Genomic DNA, 6,000 nt, shown 5'->3' on the forward strand with positions numbered 1-6,000 from the left:
TGGTCTTCAGAGCTGAACACGACTTATGTTACAAAATTCATGTAACCAAAATTGAATTAGACAACACGACCTTAAATCACATGAGAATTATTCAAAATTAGTTTTAGCAGTTGATAACTTAAAGACAGCTAACTGATAAAGAAAACCGAGAAAAGGAAATCTTTTGTGGACTGATGCATACAAATATTTCCTTGTTTTTTCAACAATATTCACACAACAAAAGAAAAATGGACAAAGTATACATAACTTGTGTAAATCATTGAATTATGAGAAAGAAATTTTGGTGGTTTTAGATTTCATTTCGGCTTTATTTATTTTCACATCAAGAGTTATATACAAAATGGCTAACGAAGGAAATTGGATTATAAAAGGTATTACAGTAGTTTATAGACCATAATGAGTTCAGGACAGTAGTAGACGTCTTATATTGGTCAGCTTTTACTACTTTAATCAAATCACTATCTAGGGCTTTAACAGTTTTCTCGTGGTAATGGCTAATTTACGTTACATTTGATAGCCTATATCATGGCTGCTGTTGTGATAAGTAATGGAGACAATACAATAATTTGGTTTTCTATCCACATTAAAGATCATCGAATAGTCAGCAATGCCACGTCTGATATTCAAATGTTTGTCCGTTGTGAAATAAAATGAGAATTGACCATTTCCCTGACGTGTCTTTATGAAGATAATGGTTACGAGTTTAGAATACTTATAACAATTTAGCCACCATCTTACTTGCATAAATGTGAGAAAAGTAAGAAGTTCAACAAACTCGTCTTCGGTTAAAATTCCCAAGCTTGGAACATACATAATGCTATAGAAGACCAGAGCTTTCTCGTCTATATATCTCCCAAGCTTGAAACATACATAATGCTATAGAAGACCAGAGCTTTCTCGTCTATATAACTCCCAAGCTTGAAACATACATAATGCTATAGAAGACCAGAGCTTTCTCGTCTATATAACTCCCAAGCTTGAAACATACATAATGCTATAGAAGACCAGAGCTTTCTCGTCTATATAACTCACATTTCGGTTTTACCCCTTGGCATAAATTTTGAAAACAGCCAATTCACTTTCGGTTTCATCCAAGTGAATATAATTTAGTTTTAAAAAAGGTGCACAAGCATTCACCATGGAGACCATATTCTGTAAGTTTTAATGAAACCCATTCAGTTTTTAAGGATAAGTTGCGGATTGATGTTGTTCACTCCAATAATGCATGGTGAAATGCCAAAGTCTATTTTCTCACCACATTATGATCATTCTAACAATAATGACAAAGATAAACGTAACGAAAGAATAAATATATATTCTTCCATGATTTTGAATATGAAATTGAAGAAAAGTCTACCTTTACCACACGACGGATGCCACATGTGGAGCAGGATCTGCTAACCTTCCAGGAGCACCCTAGATAACCCCCGGCTTTTGGTGGGATTAGTGTTGTTTAGTCTTTAGTTTTCTATGTTGTGTTTTGTATACTGTTCTTGTCCTTTTGTCTTTTTTCTTTTTTTTTTTTGCCATTGCGTAGTCAGTTTATTTTCGACTTATAAGTTTGAATGTCCCTTTGGTATCTTTTGCCTCTCTTTATTGACAAATTTCTTCTGGTTACATGCTAAAACTAGATTGAATGTGTTTTTTTATTGTTTTATTTTATTATTGTTGGATTGCTGTCTTATTGACGTTTACACAAAATCTCCGTTGCATGTATATCTAGTTATAAATATTTCTTGAATATCTATGCTTTAGTTGACACCATAAATCCCTATTGAACAGAAGTGTTCCACAACATGAGTTGAATGAATAGTCCTTACAGCTTGGAATTATGATACCCTACAAGATAATACACCAATAAGGCAAAAGACAGAGGTGAATGTCCCTGTGGTCATAGCCAGCGTAAATGCAAATAATTGCACAGTTATTTAATTTAGCTTGCTTTCCTTATAGATGATGTTGCAAAGTCATTTTTATTTAGTATCTAAAACTAAGACATAACGAGATATAACGAGAAAAAATTACTTGTGAATATTATGTCAGGATTCATTACAATCTACTGATTAGAGACACATTATTAGTAACTGGCATTGCGCAGAGTAATTATCTTAGATACACATTATTATAGTAACTGGCATTGCACAGAGCAATCATTAATCGCAACTGTATCTCTCTCTGCAACATACGATTGTAATTAAAAATTCAACATGACGTTATAAAAGTAAAAGACAAAAAGAAAAATACAAATTAACCTTTTTAAAATCTAAATTAGTCTTGGTAATATTTCTAAATCGTACACAGACCGGTGTGATTGCTTACAATCTCTAAACAAATGATAACCATTCAAGGATGTTGTAATTTCTGGATTCTGAAACGGAATATTATTCTTGTACTCGCCAAAAGGACCACTGGGAAAAACTGTAAACACATACATGTCGCATGTTGTCATACGGCTTCTCACAATAAACAAACGGTGTAATGCCAAAAGGACCACTGGCAAAAACTGTAAACATATACATGTCACGTGTTGTCATGCGGCTTCTCACAATAAACAAACGGTTCATTATGCCAACCTGTAATAATGCATAATATTAAATAACATATCAAATAACGAGTTATTAAAGTTGAGAGAATGCTTGATATTAAGGTTTGCTCTGAAGACCATTTAAGTTTTTTAGGGGTACTAGATTGACAGTAACATTTGCCTTATTCAGTGAAATTTGTTGGCGTAAGTACTAGATGTGACTGACAAACAGATATGCTACTATAAATAATCAATGATAGTTGTTAGTGTGAATACATACGTCAAAGTTGGTCTACATCAATGTCACCATCTAGTGCAGATCTGTTACACTCATTAAGAGTTGTTAGTGTAAATACTGTGCTTGTTCTAAATCAATGATACTTGTTAGTGCAGGTCAAACTCAGTAAGAGTTCTTAATGAGAATAATGTACTTGGTCTTAATCAATGATACTTGTTGTTGCAGGTCAAACTCAGTAATAGTTGTTAGTGTGAATACTGTACTTGTTCTTAATCAATGACACTTATAGTGCAGGTCAAACTCAGTAAGAGTTGTTAGTGTGAATAATGTACTTGGTCTTAATCAATGACACTTGTTAGTGCAGGTCAAACTCAGTAATAGTTGTTAGTGTGAATACTGTACTTGGTCTTAATCAATGACACTTATAGTGCAGGTCAAACTCAGTAATAGTTGTTAGTGTGAATAATGTACTTGGTCTTAATCAATGACACTTGTTAGTGTAGGTCAAACTCAGTAAGAGTTGTTAATGTGAATACTGTACTTGGTCTTAATCAATGACACTTGTTAGTGCAGGTCAAACTCAGTAATAGTTGTTAGTGTGAATACTGTACTTGGTCTTAATCAATGACACTTGTTAGTGCAGGTCAAACTTAGTAAGAGTTGTTAATGTGAATATTGTACTTGTTCTTAATTAATGACACTTGTTAGTGTAGGTCAAACTCATTAAGTGTTGTTAATGTGAATACTGTACTTGGTCTTAATCAATGACACTTGTTAGTACAGGTCTAACTCAGTAATAATTGTTAGTGTGAATACTGTACTTGGTCGTAATCAATGACACTTGTTAGTACAGGTCTAACTCAGTAATAGTTGTTAGTGTGAATACTGTACTTGGTCTTAATCAATGACACTTGTTAGTACAGGTCAAACTCAGTAATAGTTGTTAGTGTGAATACTGTACTTGGTCTTAATCAATGACACTTGTTAGTACAGGTCAAACTCAGTAATAGTTGTTAGTGTGAATACTGTACTTGGTCTTAATCAATGACACTTGTTAGTACAGGTCTCACTCAATGGTAGTTGTTATTTTTGATACTGTACTTGGTCTTAATCAATGACACTTGTTAGTGTAGGTCAAACTCAGTAAGAGTTGTTAATGTGAATACTGTACTTGGTCTAAATCAATGACACTTGTTAGTACAGGTCAAACTCAGTAATAGTTGTTAGTGTGAATACTGTACTTGGTCTTAATCAATGACACTTGTTAGTACAGGTCTAACTCAGTAATAGTTGTTAGTGTGAATACTGTACTTGGTCTTAATCAATGACACTTGTTAGTGCAGGTCAAACTTAGTAAGAGTTGTTAATGTGAATATTGTACTTGTTCTTAATTAATGACACTTGTTAGTGTAGGTCAAACTCAGTAAGAGTTGTTAATGTGAATACTGTACTTGGTCTTAATCAATGACACTTGTTAGTGCAGGTCAAAATTAGTAATAGTTGTTAGTGTGAATACTGTACTTGGTCTTAATCAATGACACTTGTTAGTACAGGTCAAACTCAGTAATAGTTGTTAGTGTGAATACTGTACTTGGTCTTAATCAATGACACTTGTTAGTACAGGTCTCACTCAATGGTAGTTGTTATTTTTGATACTGTACTTGGTCTTAATCAATGACACTTGTTAGTGTAGTTCAAACTCAGTAAGAGTTGTTAATGTGAATACTGTACTTGGTCTTAATCAATGACACTTGTTAGTACAGGTCAAACTCAGTAATAGTTGTTAATGTGAATACTGTACTTGGTCTTAATCAATGACACTTGTTAGTACAGGTCTAACTCAGTAATAGTTGTTAGTGTGAATACCGTTCTTGGTATTAATCAATGACAAGGGTTAGTACAGGTCTAACTCAGTAATAGTTGTTAGTGTGAATACCGTTCTTGGTATTAATCAATGACAAGGGTTAGTACAGGTCTCACTCAATGATAGTTGTTATTTTTGATACTGTACTTGGTCTTAATCAATGACACATGTTTGTATAAGTTTAACTCAATAATAGTTGTTATTGTGAATAACGAAGGGTTTGACATTAAAACATTAGGCCTTACTCTGACAATTAGTTTTTGTTTAAGTGGATACTAGCTGCAACCATCTCCGGGATTACCAGACGTATTTTGAAGAAGGTAAGATTGGCGACAAATTCGGTGACTGCTTTTAGTATGAATAGTGCTTTTTAATTCCATGTGAAAACTTAATCGGTGGCAGTTTGAAGACTTAGTACCACTAAAAATTCAGTATTGATCTGAACCTTACTGTCTTTATTTTGGTATGTTACAGTATTGTCAGGTATTCCATCTACCTTTCCTCAGTACCTTTATTTTGGTATATTACAGTATTGTCAGGTATTCCATCTACTTTTCCTCAGTACCTTTATTTTGGTATATTACAGTATTGTCAGGTATTCCATCTACCTTTCCTCAGTACCTTTTTTTGGGTATATTACAGTATTGTCAGGTATTCCATCTACTTTCTCAGTACCTTTATTTTGGTATATTACAGTATTATCAGGTATTCCATCTACTTTTCCTCAGTACCTTTATTTGGGTATATTACAATATTGTCAGGTATTCCATCTACCTTTCCTCAGTACCTTTTTTTGGGTATATTACAGTATTGTCAGGTATTCCATCTACTTTTCCTCAGTACCTTTATTTTGGATATAACAGTATTGTCAGGTATTCCATCTACTTTTCCTCAGTACCTTTATTTTGGTATATTACAGTATTGTCAGGTATTCCATCTACCTTTCCTCGGTACCTTTTTTTGGGTATATTACAGTATTGTCAGGTATTCCATCTACTTTTCCTCAGTACCTTTATTTTGGTATATTACAGTATTGTCAGGTATTCCATCTACCTTTCCTCAGTACCTTTATTTTGGTATATTACAGTATTGTCAGGTATTCCATCTACCTTTCCTCAGTACCTTTTTTTGGGTATATTACAGTATTGTCAGGTATTCCATCTACTTTTCCTCAGTACCTTTATTTTGGTATATTACAGTATTGTCAGGTATTCCATCTACTTTTCCTCAGTACCTTTATTTTGGTATATTACAGTATTGTCAGGTATTCCATCTACCTTTCCTCAGTACCTTTATTTTGGTATATTACAGTATTGTCAGGTATTCCATCTACCTTTCCTCAGTACCTTCATTTTGGTATATTACAGTATTGTC

Source organism: Mytilus californianus, unplaced genomic scaffold (genome assembly GCF_021869535.1).
Source record: "Mytilus californianus isolate M0D057914Y unplaced genomic scaffold, xbMytCali1.0.p SCAF_7, whole genome shotgun sequence".
Classification (NCBI taxonomy): Eukaryota; Metazoa; Mollusca; class Bivalvia; order Mytilida; family Mytilidae; genus Mytilus; species Mytilus californianus.